The following is a 21087-nucleotide window of genomic DNA, read 5'->3' as shown; positions in this document are numbered from 1 at the left end:
TTCCCCCATGTCCTAGGACCTCTGAGCATGGAGGCTACAGAACTGGGTGAGGAGGGAAAGTTGTTCTGCTAGGTACGCCACCATGTGCTCCATCACTGATGTCAGGGTCAACAAGATGACCCCACCTGGTGCTGTACTTGTAGTTCCCTGCACACTCTCCTATCCTGCCACTCCACTGTCCTTTCCTGCTGCTCTGCTTGCATCTCCTCCAGTAGCATATTCCTCCACTCTGTTTGCTCCTTGAACATGTCTTCCCTCGTCCTTTTGCGCCTGTGGATTTGTGTGAGCCAGACAGCTGGTGGAGACAAGTGAATATGCAGCAAGCTCCCTGCTATTCCTGCTCTAATGAAAAGTTACAAGGGCACACATTACAGGAGATGCATTGTGGAGCCTAAAACCTAATCTGTTAACATACAGCGAAGGTCTCTCTAAAGACAATGGAGACATGTTCTGTGCAAGGCCAAAGCCGTGCTTTAAAGCAGCCACTGTACAGTAGGTATACAACACAGTTCTCAAGGGAACATCTGGATTCACAGTTTGGAGCAAGACATGGTAAGGGGCCTGCCAGGACACTATCCTGTGGGCAGGAGGGAGAACAGAGTCAGATCCTGCAAGTGGGGCAGGGTGGAGGGTCACACAGCATCCTCCTCTGTGTCTGCAACATCCCACTTCCCAGGAAAGTGCTACTTTCCCATCCCACGGGAGCCTGAGAGCAGGGAGGAAGGAGGGGGTACCAGAGGCTGATATTATGGTAGCAGCAGAGGCAGCAGCAAATAGCTTCCCTCTTTCATCCAGGTTGCCTGTGAGGTATCACTCTTCTCTGAATCACACAGAGTGATAAAGAGCTAATACTGAGTGAATGTGGCAGGAATATAATATCCTGGGCCTTATATTGCAATGCTTTTTGCTGCAATGATATTTACTGGTGGTTTGGTGTGGGAAGGATCTGACTGTGGAGGATGAAATAAAGCAGGCCTCCCCAGAAACCTTGTAAGAAGGATCAAATATTTTCTCTGTGAGAGCTTCATGGAGATGTGCAGGGAAGATTCCCGCTCCATCTCAGACACGTTAACAAGTTATTGTGTGTCACTCACACTGTGTGTGGGCACAGAGTACACCAGGCTTTACACCCAATTGCCTTAACCAACTTGTAGGAAGAAAAAAACCATGAGCTCTCTAGAAGTGCCCTCCCTGGGATTAATGCCTGACTGTGAGATGTCCTGGGAGGAGAGGATTGTCTTGAAGGTTATAAAATGTTCTTGGCTCTGGCCACTTGGTGGCTGACCATTCTTCTCCTCCTCTTCTTCCTCCATCACATAGTGTTCCACGCTGCTGCCCTGATGAGTGACTTGAGAGGATTCCACAGTCTGGCTTGGGAAGCTGGTCAGGTCTCCTGCTAGGATTACGTGCAGTTGGTTATAGAAGCGGCATGTTTGTGGCAATGCACCCGCCTGTCCATTTGTCTCCTTTGTCTTCTGGTAGGACTGCCTCAGCTCCTTTATTTTAACATGAGACTGCTGGGTGTCCCTGGTGTATCCTTTATCCACCATGGACTTTCCAATCTTCTCATAGATATCATTTGCTGGTTTGGAGCTCAACAAGAATGGATTCCTCTTCCCACACCTTTATGAGATCCAAAATCTCCTTCATACCCCATGCTGGTGCTTATCTTTGCTCCTGGAAACTGGAGCTCATAAAGCTCTTGGGCAGGCCTAACCAAAGAGTTTGTGAGGCCCAAAGCAGCGTGGCTGAGCCACGTGGCTCCCAGTCAGGACAGCGAGTGAGCAGCTAGGTGGGTGGGGCAAGGAACCCAAGGCACAGGGGCCCAAGGCAATTGCCTCACTTGCCTTGCCCGAAGGCTAGACCTGCTCTTGGGACTTGAATTCATGGCCACGTGTGCTGCTTAGGTGTGCTGCTTGCTCTGAGGTGTGCTCACAATGCCTGTCACACAGCAAATGAAATTAAATTTTTCCTGGGGCTTTCCTGTTCACCTGGAGACACTGTGGCATGCTTCCCAGAGGCCAAGAATATCAACTTTCACAATGCTGATTCAACACTACCATAAAGCTTACCACACCAGGTTGAATTTAGCATTACTCCTCATGAAAAGCAGGAGTAACTAAATCAACATTAATGTTGGCTGATCAGGCTTGGTAGTGACTCATTTAGAAAATGGACCTTATGCAGCTAAATTTGACCTAAATTCCCAGTATAGACTAAGCCTAAGAGCATGGTAAACTCACCTGGAATAGCAAAATGGTAGTTATGTTAATATGTAAATATTTAATACCCTTCTTATTGGGTTTCCAAGGGAAACTATACAGACCAATGAGTTGTGATCCTGTGTTAAACACTGTTTTACTCTGCTCACAACTAAAATATGCTTTATGCCAAACTGTGCCATTTCAGGAATATAAAAAAAAACCAGAGGGGATAAAATTCAAGCAGCTATAACTCGCACTGGGTTATTTGGCAAGTAGCAAAAATAGATAAGTTTAGTGGCATTATGAATCAACAGAGGGATGGTCAAAAATTTGTAGATGGGGTCAGTCTTAAAGGACTCTTTTAAACATCTATAATGACAAATGATATAGGCATTGATGGGCACTACTGGGGAAGATAAAACCACCCATTTAAAAACAAGCTTTACATCTTCCACATTTTTGTTTCCACTTCTATTAACAAATAGTTATGTGAAAATATTGAAAATGAGGTTAAATATACCTTACTCAACATCAAATGCTTTCTTTTGTAAATCCTGAATATGTAGACATCACATTGTGCAAAAACATACATTATTATGCAAAATTATGCAAACATACATTATTGTGCAAAACATTCATTATGCAAACATGCATAATTGTGCCAAAAACATACATTAAAACACAACTCTCAAAAACTCTAGATTAAATTTTAAAAGAATAAAATAACTTGGAATAAAGTCAATCCTAGTCTGTTTAGAAAATAGTTGTGCTACTTTTTCACAACCAGGCTCCCTCTTGCCTTTTTCACAAGCAGAACAGCTCACCAGTCCACCTGGGAGGATGCTTTTTTGTTTACATCTCAGGTTGCTAAGCTCACTACTATTGGTGTTTTTTTTCTAAAAGGGAGGGGTCCGAATGAAATGAGAGGCTGGGGATGCTGCCCCCTATCACATGATGGAAATTTCCACTCTTTAGAAAGCAGGAAAGAAAAGAAAGCGAGGGTCTCAATCCACACTTTTTAACACTCCTCCTAGGGTCATACCATTTTCACTTGTGCTTCATCCTAAAAGAATTTGCAAAACCAAGGTGGGTAATTCTAGCTCTTTGAATACAATTCTAAGTGATGCCTAAGACGGAGAAAGCTAGTTAAATACGAATTTAGCTATTTATATATACGGCTCTACAGGTATCTCTTACTACAGGGTTTAACACACCGTCATATCTGCGTGTGAGAATAGTCTACATTAATACTTGGCAGAGTGGCTGTTTTTAACATGTTGGCTTTCACCATTTCAAATGAGCCCGCTTTGAGTGGATTGAAGTGTAATGATCGTATTAACATGCGGCACGGCACAAACTAGAGAGCGTGCATGGGGACGGCTTTTTATTGCATGTGTGGGCGTTTGCATTGCAACAGGGAGCCCGGTTCTTGGAACTGCAAACGCAATTCAACGATTTGTGTCTTAGTCATGGTTTCATTGCGCTACTTTATCGTTGTGTGCATGCGGAGCACATTGCTAGTGTGGGAGGGAAGTTATTCCGAGGTCTGCAGAGTGCACGGAGGGTGTCGTGCAGCAGCTGGGGGGCTTTGGAGGGGGGTGCTAGGAAGGGTGGCAGAATGTATTAAAAGCGCGGTTTGCATACTGTGCTGGGAGAGTGGTGGCGGGGCGGGGGGGTGTTGTGGAGTGCAATATGGCAATAGGGTGCGGGTTGCACCCCACTGAAAGGACGGCAGGCTTCCACGGGGAGAGGGTTACACAAGCTCGGATTGCAAGTGGGGGTTGGGGAGAGTGGCCCTCCGCCGGGGGATGTGTTACAAGGGGTTAGTGAATTCGGGGAGGGGCGGGAATTCACAGTGCCCGAGCTAGAGGGGGCAGAAGAGGAAGGAGGCTGAGATGCGAGTTGCTAGATAGGAAGGGGTGTAGAAGTTGCACGTCTATGCAGCCTGGAATAGAAGAGAAAACTCCTGCCACGTTCCGCGCTGAAACCAGAGACGTCCCCCTACTACCAGAGCAGCTGCTGTGCCCGTGCCTGGGAGGGAAGGACCCCGCCTGCCCGAGCTCTCGCTGACGCTGGTGACCAGGTGTGTTCAGGCTGAGCAGCTCCCTGGCTGAAGCCAGCGGCCCGGGATCTGCCCCGCGGGACCCTGGATCTGCTTGGCCCCCGCGCGGGGCTCCGGCCGCCTGCCCTGGGCGGACGCAGCGCAGCCCGGCCGGGGGCAGCGGGGAGGAAGTTACTGCTTGTAAACGGGGGGCGCTGCCGGCCGGGCCTCCTGGGACTCGCTGCGCTGCTGCCGCTCCCACAGGCTGCGGCGCCCGCCGCGTCTCCTGGGCGCTGGGCTCCTTCGGCCGCTGGCTCTATTGGCCGCCACCTGTCACCGGCCTAGCGGGCCCGCGGCCACTGAGCAGGAGCGCGAGCCGGGCCCAGCTGGGCTCAGTGCCCCGCGCATGCGCGCTGGCCACGCTGCCGCCGCTCCGGAGGGCGGGGAGGGGCGGGGCGGATGCTCCGAGGGGCGGGGGCGGGGAGCGGCTTTCCATTGTCTGCTCTGGGCGCAGCCCGCCGGGCGGGGCCGGGCAGAGACGAGGGGGAGGCCAGGGAGCTGCTGGTGGCCCGGAGCGGCGCCTGGCCCCGCGCTGCGTGTTGCAGGGATGCTCCCGGCCACACCACGAGGAGAGGGCGGGGAGGAGCCTTTGCGGTGGAGTCAACACGCTACACGTTGGGCCCCTGACACAGGGTGCGGCGTGTCGGCCAGACACGGGGTCGATCTTGGTGCGCTGCCCGCAGCCCCAGAATGTACTGAGCAGTTCCCGCTGGCGTAGACCCTGCAGCGCCCTCCCCGCGCTTTTGTGTTTCACTCCCTGTCCCTAGAGTACTTGACCTACTGGATGTATTGCTCCTTACAGCCCTGTATCCGCGAGCCTCCCTTTTTGGCCCCTGGCTTACTGGGGTGTTAATGAGCCGCTCTCCCTTGAATGGTCCCTTCTCAACCAGGAGCCCATGTCTCTTAGGCAGGGCTGGATTAAGGCATGGGCTAGCCGGGTAGCTGCCCCGGACACCAACTAAGCTGTGCGCCCCTTATAGCTGCCATCAGGCACCATGCTCCCAGATCGTGGGCTGCAGCAGCTCCCCGGGGCAGGGCTGCGATAACCCCTGCAGCGCTGGCCAGCAGCTCTCTTCCCCGAGCCGGGCACGTGCGTCCTGCCACTGCCAGCTCGGTGCACCCTCCCTCACACGCTGGAACTGGGGCGGGGCCACGCATGTGCCCTCCCCCAACCCGGGGTACAATTAAACTGTCTGCCCAGGGTGCCGGAATGGCTCGGTCCGGCCCTGCCCTTGTGGTGTGGGGCTCTGGGCAGTTGCTTTGTTAACTGCTCCCTAATAGAATCATAGAGCTGGAAGGGACCTCAGGAGGTCAACGAGTCCAGCCCCCTGTCCAAGGCAGGACCAATCCCAACTAAATTAACTCAGCCTGGGCTTTGTCAAGCTGGGACTTAAAAACCTCTAGGGATGGAGATTCCACCACCTCCCTAGGTACATTCCAGTACTTCACCACTCTTCTGGTGAAATAGTTTTTCCTAATATCCAGCCTAGAACTCCCCCCACCCAAAACTTGAGATCATTGCTCCTTGTTCTGCCGTCTGTCACTACTGTGGACAGCCTTTCTCCATCCTCTTTGGAACCTCCCTTCAGAAAGTTGAAGGCTGCTATCAAATCCCCCCTCACTCTTCTGCAGACTAAACAAACCCAAATCCCTCCGTCTCTCCTCATAGGTCATGTGCTCCAGCCCCCTAATCATTTTGGTTGCCTTCCCCAGAGCAGGCCTTAGGATAAATGATGCCCTGGATGAACTTGTATTTTGGTGTCACTGGTCCTCCAAAGCATGGTGCCCCCACCTCCTGCTTTCCTTGGACCTAAAAGGCTCCACCGTTCCTGCACCCCCATCCTCTACCTGCTTTCCACTAACCCCTGCCCTCCTTTTCCACCCCAACTCTTATTCCATGCTCCTAACCTATGCACTGTGCCGCCTTCACCCCAAGTCCCTACTCTCAACCCCAGACTGAGGCTACCAGCATGTCCATCACACTGCCCCCTGCCCAGTACCCTGCACCCCCATATGCCCAGTGGCCCCTCAGAGATCTCTACCACAGATTTCTATGTCCAATGCCCTCTTACCCACAGATTCCCCCAATGCCCAGGGCCTCTCTCACAGCCCCTCCCCCCAACTGCCTGGCACCCTGTGAGGGGGGTGCACTCACCACCATAACCCCCCTGCCATCTGTCCTCAGGAATTGGCTCCCTCAGTGGGTAGGGTGCCTTCTCTGGGGTGATGTCTCCCCTCTTTACTCCCGGCTGCGGCGTCCTCTTCACCACACTGCTCTCTGGCAGTGCACAAGTCTGTCTCTGAGCCCCCCTTCCGGGGCTGGATGTTCCTTCATCGGGCCTTCTTTCAAGCCCTGCAGTCTGAGGATTTGCGGGCCAGAGCTCCCCTAGCCCTGCCTGAGCTCCAGAGAGCCGCCTCCTCCTCCCCCAGCAGCCAGGTTCTCACTGCTCCCCTTCACAGCAGCAGCCCATCCTCTATTATAGCACCCAGCTGGGCCCTAATGGACTAGTACAGCCTCAGCTGGGCTAAACTCCCCGGCCCTGGTTCAGGCCGGGGTCTGCCCTTAAAGGGCCAGTGCAGGGTGAGCGCCCTGTCACACACCCCTTATTCCTGAAAGAATTCAGTACCAAAAAATTAAAAATTCTGCACACAACATTTTAAAATTCTGCAAATTGTATTTGTCAATAAATAAATATGGAGTCTTCAGCATGGCAGTGGCAATCATAGGCCACTGGCTGCACAGACTTGGGACATCAACCTTCTGGGATAGGGACTTGGCTCTGTGTGCATGGCAAAAGGCCAGAAGGAAACATTTTTCCCTGGTGGCCAACTTGTTAGCCTATTTGTCTATTTGGTCAGTTGAGTGTCACTAGTTGCCTTGAACAATGTGGCTATTTGGCTCGTTGAGTGTGGCTAATTCACTGTAACAGTAGCCAGTACAGTGTCTACTGCTTCAGAACTGGTTGTACACCATGGATTTACATCATGGCTGGGATGTCAGCCATGATCCAAAATCCATTTGAATGCCAAAAAAAAAAAAAAAAAGATACCAATGGTTGAGTCCAGCTCTCATCCAAGCCCTTGCCTGCCACAACTTTGAGTCATCACCTCCCAAATGGCTTTTCATTCTCCCGAAAATAAAGGATTTCCCTCTAATCCTGAAAAAGTAGCTCTTGGATGTGCAGTTTAATAAAAAAAAGAATTATAGTCATTCACCAATATTTTTTTTGCCCTGACTTACACATTTGGTTGTGACACATGGCTCATTGGATTGCAGTTGGTAAAACTCAGCATGTAGTTTCAATAATACTTCAACAATGGGGCTGGATCCATAAGCTAGTCAAGTCTCATTCGAACAGTGGCTCTTCTTTTGGATTATTTAAGGCAGTTTTTAAAAGTCTCATGGGTGAAAAAGAATGTTTTGCATTCTTGAAGGGACCTTTATAATTCCTCTCAACTCTGCACTGTTTAGAATCCTTCATTCAAAATGCTGCCAGCTTGAGAGACAGCTCTGGAGATACTTTGATTCACAAGAAAAAAAGTCCCTTTTCCCTAAGTAGAAGTTTTCAGCTACTTCAGTTTTGTTAAGTGCCAGACTGCCTTCCTTCCTAAGAGGTTGCCCCCTTCCCTGCATTCTGCAGCCCTAACTGGAATATTGTGAATGGGCAGGAAAAGCAAACAACCTTCTTTTATTTTCCTTTAACTTACTCTCCTCTATAGCCTCTCCCTCCTCCCATCCTGTGTCTACTGCTGATCCCTCCTCGGGAAGGGAGGAGAGGAAAAAGTCTAAAAGGGATTCTTGGCATCTGGGCTTAAAGTTCAGAGAAGAGGGATGTGACACAAAAAGGAGACTAGGAGAGTGATTGGAAGAAGTTGCTGTCAAGGCAGGTTGCAAGGGCAGAAGAGGAGAGAGGTGCAGTGTGGGATGGTTTGGAACAGCTGCATCCCAGCCATCCTCACCCCAATTCCTGCTCTACTCTTGCCTCTACTTATTTCCTTTAATTCTATGCCCAGTTCTACCCTCCTCAGCTTAGCTCCTCCCTCTCTTCCCAGCCTCTGGGTTTCCCCTCGCCTACTCTGTTTCCAGCTTTCCCCCTCTCACACACCCAGCTCAGCTCTCCCTGCTCACTATATCACATGCAAACTTTTGCTCCTGGCCCGAGTACAGGCAGAGAGGGATTCTGCACAGCTCTGGGCTCCATGGGAGGGCTGGGTGGAGCCAGAGCCATCAGGTAGCCAGCTGAGGAGCAGGTGGGGCGAGGGTAGGGAGAAGCCCACTGGCCCAGCACTGGAGAGTGGGAAGACAGGAGAGGAGTCCATCCTGCAGCTAGCAATGTAAAGTCCAATTACGGTGCCTCCCTGGCTAAGGTGCCTTATGCGAGTGACCAGATTGCCTGGCCCTAGAGCCAGCCCTAGCTTTTAAGCTACTGAAAAATGGTTGTTGTGGCATAGGTGGACCATGGAATTTTTAAAGCATGTTGCGGGGGGGCTTGAAGAAGGTTGAGAACCCTTCTTTACAATATGTGCAAATTTACTTATGCAAAGTACCACCTTTTATTTAGCTGGGAGCACTCTGAGTACCTTTTCCAAACCTGAAGAAGAGCTCTTTATAAACTTGAAATCTTGTCTTTCTTGCCAATGGAAGTGGGTCCAATCAAAGGTATTACCTGACTCTAATTCCTAAAATCTCTAATATCACGGGACCAATGCGGCTACCACTACATCTTATGTCTCCAAAGCAGCATCAGTTCTAGTTAACTAGTTCTTACAACACTGCTGTGAGGCGAGGTTATAATCTCCATTTTACACGGGACGCAATCACGACTCGCAGTTTAACTGATTTAGCTGAGGTTCTATTGAGATTATAGTGCATGGAATAGTTCATGCTCAACCCATGTTTGATCTCTATGGCTTGTCCCTTGCAGAAGGACGAAATGCGGGAGGCAACATGTGACAAAGGCCTAGAGTGAGGGACATAAAATAACTGTTTGTGCAAGAAATTTAAAATGTTGTGTGATGTCACTGCCCCCCATAGCTCTTGGTGACTGGCTCAGGATTTAAAGGTTATCTCACACCACTCAGCTCAAGATAATTAATTCCTACTTGAATTACAAAGGGATCTGATAAAACTGGGTAACTGGGCAACAAAATAGAAGACAACATTCAGTTTTGATAAATGTAAAGTAATGAATGCTGGAAAGCACAATCCTAATTATACATATAAAATTATAGGGTCTATATTAGCTGTTACCACTCGAGAAAGATCTTGTAGTCATTGTGGATAGTTCTCTGAAAATATCTACTTCATGTGCAGCAGCTGTCAAAAAAAGCTAACAGAATGTTGGGAACCGTTAAGAAAGGGATGGATAGTAAGACAGAAAATATCACATTTCCTCTATATAACGCCATAGTAGGCCCACATTTTGACTACTGTATGCAGATGTGGTCTCATCTCAAAAAAGATATATTAGAATTGGAAAAGCTACAGAAAAGGCAATAAAAATGATTAGGGGTATGAAACAGCATCCATATAAGGAAAAATTAAAAAGACTAAGGCTTTGCAGCTTGGAAAAGAGATGACTAAGGGTGATATGATTGAGGTCTATAAAATCATGACCGTTGCGAATAAAGTAAATAAGGAAGTGTTATTTACTTCTTTAACACAAGAACTAAGCGACGCCAAATGAAATTAGTAAGCATCAGGTTTAAAACAAACAAAATGAAGTATTTCTTCACACAACACACAAAGAATCTATAGCACTCTTTGCAAGAAGATGTTGTAAAGTCTAAGACTATAAGGCTGCATCTAGACTGGCATGATTTTCCGCAAATGCTTTTAACGGAAAAGTTTTTCCATTAAAAGCATTTGCAGAAAAGAGCATCTAGATGGGCATGGACGCTTTTGTGCAAAAGCACTTTTGCGGAAAAGCGTCCGTGCCAATCTAGACGCGGTTTTGCGCAAGAAAGCCCCGATCGCCATTTTCGCCATCAGGGCTTTTTTGCACAAAACAGTTTTGACCTGTCTACACTGGCCTTCTTGCGCAAATACATTTGCGCAAGAGGGCTTTTTCCCAAACAGGAGCAGCATAGTATTTGTGCAAGAACACTGACAATCTTACATTAGATTGTCAGTGTTCTTGCGCAAATTCAAGTGCAGTCTTGCGCAAATTCAAGTGGATAGTTCCATCAATGGTTATTAGCTAAGATGAGCATGGATGGTATCCGTAACCTCTGTCTGCCAGAGGCTCGGAGTGGGTGGCAGGGGATATATCACTTGAAAAGTGACTGTTCATTCCCTCAAGGACACCTGGCATTGGTCACAGTCAGAAGACAGGATACTGGGTTAGAATGACCTTTGGTCTGACCGAGTATGACCATTTTTATGTTCTTATGGATTACTGCAGGAGATGTGTTATTCCAGTCATATAAGTAGATCTCATTATTGGTCTTCTGTTGGTAACGGAATGGGCAGAAGTAACAGCTTTATTGTGGCTAGCACATCTCCTCCTTTAATTCAAGGTCAGGATTTATTTTGCTGTTGAGGATAGAAGAGCTATTTCATTAGTCTCCAACACTGTCTCCATGTTTAATCATGGTCAGTTACCCAATTTCTCAATGTCCTTGAGGGGCATTTAGCATACCCATCTGTAAAATAAGTTATAACACTACCCGCCTCATATAATAGATATATTCAGTGTCTTGATTAATTCATGTCTACAAAAGTGCTATACGAATCTTGCATGAAAAGCACTACTGAAGTGGAAAACCATTATCAAGTATTATTGTTGATGTTCCCTGTGGGGCACTGCATTTAATGCTGGAGCACGACAATTAGATGATTATGGTAGATGATATATTAGAGTTCTAGTGGGGATGTGATTCTGTGTCTGACACGTAATGGCGATGCTAAGATTTGATTGGTTTGTGGTAATTCGGCAATGCATATTTGCTCATATTTAGAAAAATCTTTTCTTTTGAAAGTTAAGTGGCAGTCCTACTCCATTGGACCCCAATGAGCAGCATACCTTGTACACAGCTAAATCTAATGCTATTTTTTTTAAGAAGACTGACCAGAACAATCGTTCTCTCTTCTTTTAATACAGAAGGGATTTAAAATGTAGTTGCCCATGCCAATTCAAACTTTTGCTCAGGTGATCAGTGCAAAAAGACTCAAAGTGGAAAGTACGTGCCAATATGCAGTACCAGCATTTCCCCAGGCAACTTTATCTAGCAATAAAAGCAAGTAGGACTATCCATTTCCCTTAGCCAGGAAAGATCAGACTATGACTGGACTGCCATGATTGGACCCGCTTGCCATGGCTTCCTTCTCTTTTCTACAGCAGATATATTTCTCCATGGAGATATTTGGGCCAAATTATGTGGATGGCTTGGCAGCAAGGATGTGATCTGCTTGGATGAGTCTTGGGTACCAGTTTAGTCAAACCTTGAACATGATCAATAATAGTCATTAAGTATAATTGGAAAGCAGTAGAATGAATGGTTATATGTCCATGAACAAGCAGTTTGCCACAGATTTTGGATTTTTTTGAGGTATAAAATTGTGCTGATCAGAATGTGGGAATTAGATTAATCAGGAGAACTAGCTACTCACATCTTGCAGAGAGAGAAAGCATGTATAGCCCTAAACAAAAACTGCCTGACTGAAAGCCAGCCAAGTCAAGACAATTAAAAAGAGCATGCAGTATGGCAGGGAAAATGCATGATGAGTATCAGAAGCAGTAAGAAGGAAAATGAGCAGCAAATAATCAAAGGTTTTGTCTGCACTTGCATTTATGTTGACAAAATTTTTGTCAGCCATGTGCATGAAAAAACACAGAAGTGCTGTTGCGGACAGTGCCTGCTGACAAAGTCTCTTGGTGGGGGTGGCTTTAATGCCAGCAGGAGAAGAGAACTCTCTCTCATGGACAAAGAGCAACTACATGAGAAACCTGGCAGTGGCACATCTGTGCTGCGGTAAGGTCTAAGTGGATCCACAGCCAATGACAATACATTTAGATACCCCAGATTCAGCAAAAATATAACATGATTAACTTTACTCCTGAGAGCAGTTCCACGGATGTATTTTTCCCTCACAGAAGTCAATGGGACTTTTCATATATGTCTCAGGAGTCTCAGGATATCCAGAAGCAGGAAAATTGCAGGAGATAAATGGGTCTTCTGAACTGTCAGGGAGTAAAGGAAGCTATTTAGGATATGACATTTCTGAGATGCTAAATAATTTATTTGAAGCATCTTTTCCCTCAGAGGATATTGAGTAGAATTCTAAGTCTACTTTTTCTCTGACAGTAACAATGAAGATATGAATCAAAGGCAAAGACAAATTGGTAAATTAAATAGCAACAAGTGTGTTGTACTGTGTAGCAATAAATTTTAAAAACACAATATGAAATTGATAGATGTTTGTCTGAATGTATGTCTTCAGAAAGGTTCCTCTGTATCTTAGAAGCAGCATACCTGCTATATGATGCACGGGTTGCCATAGTGAGTTCACATATCTTATTTAATACTGTACCAGAGTAAATAGACATTGTAACAATCTCTGTTGGTGCTGCTATTAGTAAGGCTGTGTCAGCATTTTTATCACAAATACTTGTTTTTATGCTGAAACTTGGCCTAAAAGACCTAAGCAAAAGGAGAGGGAAAAAAAGATTTTTCAAAACCAAACCAACAGATTTCTTACCTTCTTTTGTGTGCATGTGGTTTATATTTATAATATGGATATATGTGTATGGAAAAAAGTGAAGAAATCGTAGTTATAGATATTTTGTTTCTTAAAAAAGATGAGTTTATTGTATCAGTTCTAATTTTTGAAATTCTGTCATTCCCAAATGGCTTTTATTGTTGTTTACTGAAATCCGTAGGCTATTAACATAAGGTATTGATTAAAATGTTTGTGTGTAGGAAAACTTTTATTATTTGAGGCTCAGTTTTCATTTACTGGAAGGCTTTTTACACTGCCCTGGCATCATAGGAAGCCCTACAACAAGGTGTAAATTACATTAGTCTCAATTTACAGTCTCTTTATACCACCCGAGAGGTGAAAGGGACATTTGTATAGATGAGAATCATGTCTTTAACGAGAAGTTTTAATTACTCAATTTAACTATATGTCACCAGAATTTAATTTACGGACTTGACAATCCACTGTTTTAAAACAATTATTTTATCTGTATTCCAGGATTACATATAATACAGCATGGCATTGATAAGAGTAAATATTTTTTTAAACCATTTATTTTTTTTAAATCTTTCGCTCAGTGAAAAAGGTAAATTACTTTCTGAGAAAGTCTATCTTTGCACTTGGTGAGATTCTGCATTTGTGTTTAAAAGTCGGTTCCCCCCAGCACCATCTCCATGGGGGGTAGGGGAGTTGGAAGCACAGTGGGAAATGGCACGAGCAGGGTCTGAAGCAGGGCTCTTGTACAGTTCAAAAGGGAGCCCCACAGCGGGGCCCCCAGGGCTCTCTACATTTCAAAGGCTCGGACTCTGCAAGGAGTGCACACTCCCTGTGGGGTTTCTGCTTTTGAACTGCAGCAGGAGCCAGGTAGGGCTTTTGCTAAAGTTCAAAGACGGAGGTGCCCTTATCAACTAATCGAATAGTCAATGATAATTCCATTGACTATTCAATTAGTTAATTAATCTAAATTTAACATCCCTACTCCAGCTCCACGGAAGGACAGTCTGGAGTGCCAACATGGGCTTCCCAATGCTGGGGAGCCACAGGGGCCAGATTCAGGCAAGCCAGGGGCCACATCCAGCTCCTGGGCTTTAGTTTCCCCACCCTTGAATTAGAATAAATGGAGTTCTCAGGACCTAAGTGTTCCTCCTGCCTGAACATGTGAGAGTGAGCAAACATATCCTTCCTAGCAGCTAGGTGAAAAAGGGAGGGAGAAATAAACAAAATATCTCAATTTACAGTCTCTGGACATCGTCAACTGATAAAGAAGAGGGGAAGCTATTTTTCTGGCTGTCCAGTGCCACAGCCGGAAAGAGGTAAAATAAGACATCAGATTCTGCTCTCTCATGCCATATGCAACACATAGACATTGGGTTTATTTAAGGTATGAATTAGGTGTCCATTGTGAAAAACTGAACTGTTGAGAGACTCCAGAAAAATTGTAATATCTTGTCATTGCAATGTTTGTTTTGAGACATTGTATTATCAGGATATCACTCCGCCATTATTTGATCAGTCTTTGAAATGCCATTTGATGTAATGGACGTCCCATGCTACAAGGTTAAATATCATTGGGCTGTAGAAAAATGACAGAGAACACAATTAATTGTAACCCTTTGCTTTATGACCGAGGGATTCTTTCATACTTTTTTTTCAAATATAGTGCAGTTTCTGAAAATTCAGCATTCAGGGATCAAGAGCTGCAGCCATATAAAATAAAAGAATGTATTTCCTAAATAAATAAATGGATATTCGATATAGAAAAAAATTGATTCTGTCTGAGCCATCAATAAAGAGTAATTTTTACTCAGCAAACTGTACACTTTTCAAAAAGATGTAGCAGTGACGGTATGGGTAATTTGGTTTTCTTTTTTCTAGAAGTCTCTATATTTTCACCAGGAGTCAGTTTTAGGGTTATTTGTCTAGTCAGTACTATTCAACAATGTCACTCTAAAACAACAGGACAATCTGTCTCTCTTTCTTTCACTCATATATAATATTTGTGCTGGTCTGCGGCCTTAGCATCTAAGTTCTGTAGCAACTTTGAAGAAAATTAAAAAAAAATTCCATTCATGAAAATCAGTGTAAATTAATAAATAGCATAAAGTCTTAGAATTGAAATCAATGGGAGTTTTACCATTTATTTTAGTCAGACCAGGATTTACCCACAACCACCAGACATTCTGAAATGGTTAATCAAAGATGTGTGTAAATAAACATGCCAGGCACTCTGCTCTAAAGGTTGCCAAATGAGGGGATGGAGTCTGGCAAATGGTCAGATGAACTGAGTTCCATTACACAAGGGTCTTCAACTGCGAACACTATTTTGGCAGTTCTAAGAGGCAGTTCTAAGAGTTCCAAGTAGCATCACTGAGGGCAACCCAGCAAATCTTGATTGCTCTGAGAGGGCCTACGTAATCCTTTGGGTAAGTGTGGATCCCAGAACATTAAAGTCTTTAAAGGTAATAACTACAGGCAGGCAAAAGCACAGAGCATGAAACATCAGGGCAGTGTGATCAGAGCAACCCTACCACCTCTGCTTCAGGAAGCAAGGGACTACATATTGATATAGTTGAAGCCTCCCTGTTTCCCTTAAAGGCAGCCCCAACTAAAGTGCATTCCAAAAGAACCCTGTGCAGATACAACATGTAACTGTATCTGCAAAAATTAACTCTGCATGTCCACAGATATAAAGCAAATATCCACAAATTTGCAGGATTCTAGATACAAAATTTGTATCCACAGCCATATTTGCAAAAACAAGCAGCAGCAGACATCTGCAGATGTGGATAATGCAGATATTATCCCCAGATTTGCAGAGGTCTGCATTCCAAAGCCTAGCTTTGAATTGACAAAGGCATGAATCTCTATGGCAAGCCTGAATGAGATATATAAAAAAGTCACTGTCGGAGACTGGCTATATCTACAACTGAGTATAATTCATTGGCTGTAGGCCATACTGCTGAAGAATAGACATACACCTCAGACATTCATGTAATAGAAAAAACAAAACTAAACTGGTCTGTTGAGTTTTGTATGGGCTTTAATATTCCCAGCATTACAGCTTTAAGTGTGATTTTTCCCAGCATGAACCATTGTACAATAGAACAATTTATGACCCTACAGTATATAGAGCTCACCTATACATGGGCAGGAAGAGAAGTGAGGTAAGCATTGTTCTTTTTAGCCAATGTAGAGCTGTTGCCATTTTAAAAAGTATATGTTCTAAGCATCAGTTAAAATAATAAGACTTTGCACAGTGGTGCCATATACTGGGAAATGTAACCATTCACCTGATCCTCTCAACGCTAGCTCCATGTGTCAGTCATGCTTCAGGGCATGTAAAACATTTTAAAAAACATAATTTAAATTCACTTACTTGCTGAAGGCCTCACCTGCCTTTGCTGTTCAAAACATTCAGTACATGTATCTTTACAGTTAACTACTTCTTAAAAATTTACATTACATTTCATCTGTTTAGCTGAAATTCAACAGATAATTTACCTATTGGTATCTGTGTTTTGCCTGATTTCATTGACATGTATTACATTTTTGGTGCACAATGGACTGAGTTTAAGACTGTGTTTAACTACAGAATTTTTTGCTCTTCATTTTGTGAAAGACTTGGCATTCCATAAACATAGCTGTTTCTTTGGAAGAGTTACAGTTATTGTTTTCTATTATTTATAGATACTGTATAAATTGTTCTAGAAATATTTCCTCCTCCATTACATCAGTAGAGCATTAGAAAGTGGATCTTTAAAGCCTTTCCACAACCATGGCTGGCCTTCCATTAGTTAGAAGATTCTCTTTCAATCTTCATGGGCCATAATGATTTGCTAACTGATTTGTATTCATTGTGCAGGTGTTCAAGACATGAGGATACAGCCTGTAGCATTTACTCCATTTTTCTGGTTACATAACCAACTTGGAACTACAGCTTTTTATGGGGAATCAATTATTTCTCTTTCTGATCTGTGCCCCAGTTCTTGGGGAAATTTTTAAGTCCTAGGAACATTTGCTTATCAAAGTATTTTTACTCTGACACATTATGAGAAATCAAACATTTAAAACCATGTTATTCTCTTTATCATTTTGGATTTGTCCTCCTCATTTTTGACATGATTTTAGTTGCTGTCCAGAGCAACTATATCCAGAAACCAGTGATTTATTCATTTAGGATCAAGTTACAATAACCTTACTCACATTGAAACTAATGGAACCACTTGGAGTAAATTGCTGTTGAATGCTAATGTCTCGAAGGCCAGCTTTCAAATAGGGTAAAATATTAGACTATAACTTTAGCTTCTTAATAGTATCTGTTACTAAAATCACATCAGAATGAAAGGAAGCAGACTTTAGAAAGCAAGAGAAAGCGATCAGCTTTGATATTTTAAAGTAAGATGTATAATGATAACAAAAACTCTTATATAGCATTTTTTGTGCTCAAAGTCCTTTCCAGGATTAGTTAATAAAACAACTTCATTAAGTAAGTATCCTTAGATAGATAGATAGATAGATAGATAGATAGATAGATAGATAGATAGATAGATAGATAGATAGATAGATAGATAGATAGATAGATAGATAGATTGGAAAGGTAAAAAATGAAAAGCTTTGCAATCAGTAATGTCCAAAATTTGCTTTTAGTCTTTATCTTAAAACAGACAGTCTTGTTTCTCATTACTCTTTTAACAAAAAGTGGATGGAGATTATCCAAGTTTTTCAAAATATTGATGGAAAAAGGGAAAGAAAATTTCACAACATGTTTGTGAAATATTTGTATTTTTCTACCAGCTTTAACATATTGCAAGTCCTGAACCTTGAACTGGTGCTAAGTTACAGAACATTTTCAGGCTACCATACTTCGTGCTTTCTGCTTTTTCCTTTTCTTTTATAATTTTAAAGGACAAAATAAAAGTTGCATATTTCAGAAATGAATGGACAGCAGATTACAGAGAAGGAGAGGAGTCATGTGATAACCTAACAGGAGATGGAAAATTCCACTGAAAGTAAGAGTTTGTCTACACAGAGATAAAAGATCCACAGCACAGCCATAACTGGCCCTGGGCTGGTGGCTCTGGAGCAAGGGACAAAAAAATTGCCATGTAGACATTCAGGCTCCAGTCCTAGTTCTGAGACCTGTTCATCTGCCCTTATAGGGTCCCAAAGCTCAGCTTCCAGGCCAAGCCTGAATGTTTACACACGGTGATTTTTCAACTCTGGAGCTTAAGCACTATGAACCCAAGTCAGCTGACCCACACCAGCCACAAGTGCTTTATTCCTGCGTAGACATACCATGGGAGTCCAGAGATCCGCAGACAGGCAATCAATCTTTATTTTACAAGCCTGTCACAGTAAACGTCCGATAATCCGGCACCTTTGGGATCCAGGGGGTGCGGGATTATTGAATATGCCGGAGTACCAGAAGGGGGGCTATGAGGGGTTTGAGGGTGGGGGGTCGGCGAGGAACGGTGCAGTGTGGGCAGCACTCCAGCTGCTCTGCCTCCGGCTTCCCCAAATCTCTGCTGCTGGTCAGTTTCAGCAGAGGCAGACTTGGGGAAGCCGGGGGCAGAGCAACTGAGGTGCTGCCGGGTTGGTCCCGCAGCGGTACTCAGGTGAGGAGCGGCGCTGCGGGACCAATCCGGCAGCACCCCAGCTGCTCTGCTCCTGGCTTCCCCAAGTCCGCCACTGCTGAAACTGACCATCTTCGGACTTGGGGAAGCCGGGGGCAGAGCAGCTCCAATTGTCCGGCTGGCCAGAGCACTTCCAGGTTCCAGCTGGTGCCGGATATCGGGAGTGCCGGACCACACTGGATGCTGAACAACTGGAGTTTTACTGTATATAGCTTCCCTGTTCTAAGGTAGAATTTCGCACTGCTTTTAAAATGAATGAATGTATGATGATCTGACTAATGTAACAACAGCAAGGAGCAAAATTGCTACCCACTTCAGGACCATTCATTTCTTGTGATTAAAGAGAGCAAGCGTAAATAATATGGCCCATTCATATGATCGTCATGCAAAATAGCAGTTTAGCTGGAATAAGAAATTCAGGATTAGGCCAGTGGTTTTAGTTTGTGGTTTATTGCATAAGCAAACTGATGCAGGCATGGAGATACAAAGCAAAGGAGATAATGAAATAGTTGCATATGCTTTCAACTTTATTTACAGTAGAGTGACATAGAAATGCCTTTTTTCTCCAGTGCGATATCATTTTCTGTTTTTAGTGTACATTTGAAAGTATCACTTCAAATATGCAGTGTTGAATGAGGGCCATGTCCTCTTTCCTTATGCAGCCTCACTGAAGTCAGTAGAGCTACTCACATACAGAAGTGCTACAGGTTGAACCTCTCTAATCCAGTATCAGAGGGGTAGCCGTGTTAGTCTGAATCTGCAAAAGCGGTGAGGAGTCCTGTGGCTCCTTATAGACTAACTGAAGTGTAGGAACATAAGCTTTCGTGGGCAAAGACCCACTTCGTCAGATGCATCTGACGAAGTGGGTCTTTGCCCACGAAAGCTTATGCTCCTACACTTCAATTAGTCTGTAAGGTGCCACAGGACTCCTCTCAGCTTTCTCTAATCCAGAACTCTCTTGTCCAGAAACATCCATCGTCCAGAATTATTTTAGTTAGACGGATGTCCACTTTTCGTGCATGTGGCCAAGTTTCCCATGATCCCAACAAGTTTGTTTACAGCATCCAGTCCTATCTCTCAGTATTCTGTGCTGTTATTTAGTTCTAATTTACCCCTAAATGTCCTCTAACAGCGCAGTAAGCAGTGGAAGTGTTGGTAATGCTGCTAGACAATATTGTCCAGAATGCTGGTGTTAGTAATGCTGCTAGACTCCCATGGTCCAGAAAATTCTGTCGTTCGGAACCGGTCAGATCCTGAGGGTTCTGGACTAGTGAGGTTCAACCTGTACTTGCACGACTAAGAGCTTGCAGGACCTGGACCTTATTTTGTAGTCTTTAGCTCGCAAAGAGAATTAAGATAAAGAAAACTAATTCCACTGCTTCTGTGAAAGCTCATCATAGCTGCTATATTCTATGAGCATCAACATTGATTTTTGTGGTTTCCTGCTCTCAGAACTGGAATTGCTGCAGAAGGCATGAATTTATGCTAGGAAAATGAGGAGTGCTTTGTGTTGCTTAGGAGTAATTTATCCAGCTAATTAAGAAGAGTTATTGGTCAACTGAAAGGTTTCCCATTCTGACATTGGCTGGAGAACGGCTAAAACAGAGCTCAAATGGGACATGTAAAGTGTGACTGGTTCAGAAGACAGAAACTTTCACCTCTAGGTCACAGCACTGAACCTACCCCAGACCAGTAAGGACTGAAAGTCACTGTTACCATCTGGTGGCTGTTCAGTAGTACCTTCTGCAAAATGATTTGATGGCTAGTCCAAATGCCTACATCATAAAGTCCTATGCCATTTTGAACACTTGTTTGCACCTCACCTAAACGCAAGCCACCTGGGATCAGTCACAAGAAATACATCCTAGGTTCTAGGCATGAATTGGATGGATGAGACCACATTTTCCTAACACACAAATTTCTCCTCTCCTCCTAACCCATTAATGAATCTGTAATAACAAAGTAATTGCCAAACTCAAAACCAAAGATTGACAGCTAGAGTCCAAATACATTAATACAACTGAAAATAGAAATCTAATTGAGCAATACAACCATACTATGCCCCACAACAAGAGCTTACATGCCTTCCAAATTTGATTTAAACAGAAATATATAACATAAAATATAGTTCACTTACCTTGTACTGCTTCTTGCAATAAAAAATAGATTTATCTTCTGAGTCTCCTTGTTTTGTCAACCTTGCTGGAATGGATAAAAAAAAAAAAAACCTCGATGGAGCATATAAACATGTTTAAAGAGTGCCTTTGAGAAAGGATTCGGGAGCAAATATGTACAGTTGCACTGGGCAACTGCACTTGCAGAGTTCAAGTTAAACAAACATCTATTGCAAGATGTATCTCGTAATGAGGTTGTTCTCTCACATTTTTTTCAAGAGTCATGGTCGTAACCTGTGAATTGTGTTTTTCAGATTTGCCAAATTGCTAATCA

At 44.2% G+C, this 21087-nt stretch overlaps 1 protein-coding gene and 1 long non-coding RNA gene across 3 annotated transcripts in view; one reads left to right on the top strand and one right to left on the bottom strand.

Moving 5' to 3' along the window:
- The window catches only part of LOC142829660 (uncharacterized), a 44478-nt gene extending 23411 nt beyond the window's left edge, over positions 1–21067 (bottom strand). Inside the window, exon 1 of the long non-coding RNA XR_012904325.1 lies at positions 20777–21067. This is a non-coding gene — a long non-coding RNA (uncharacterized LOC142829660). The remainder of the gene's footprint in view (positions 1–20776) is intronic.
- The window catches only part of SLC38A4 (solute carrier family 38 member 4), a 67467-nt gene continuing 49596 nt past the window's right edge, over positions 3217–21087 (top strand). Inside the window, exon 1 of one of the 2 annotated variants that reach the window (XM_006126473.4) lies at positions 3217–3290. The gene's annotated coding sequence lies outside the window, so the exon portion shown is untranslated. Of the gene's footprint in view, positions 3291–4043; positions 4288–21087 lie in introns of those variants that run through there. The other variant, XM_075930566.1, reaches the window with a different exon arrangement.

Source organism: Pelodiscus sinensis, chromosome 1, assembly GCF_049634645.1.
Source record: "Pelodiscus sinensis isolate JC-2024 chromosome 1, ASM4963464v1, whole genome shotgun sequence".
In the NCBI taxonomy this organism is placed as follows: domain Eukaryota; kingdom Metazoa; phylum Chordata; order Testudines; family Trionychidae; genus Pelodiscus; species Pelodiscus sinensis.
This window is presented reverse-complemented; position numbering and strand designations above follow the sequence as displayed.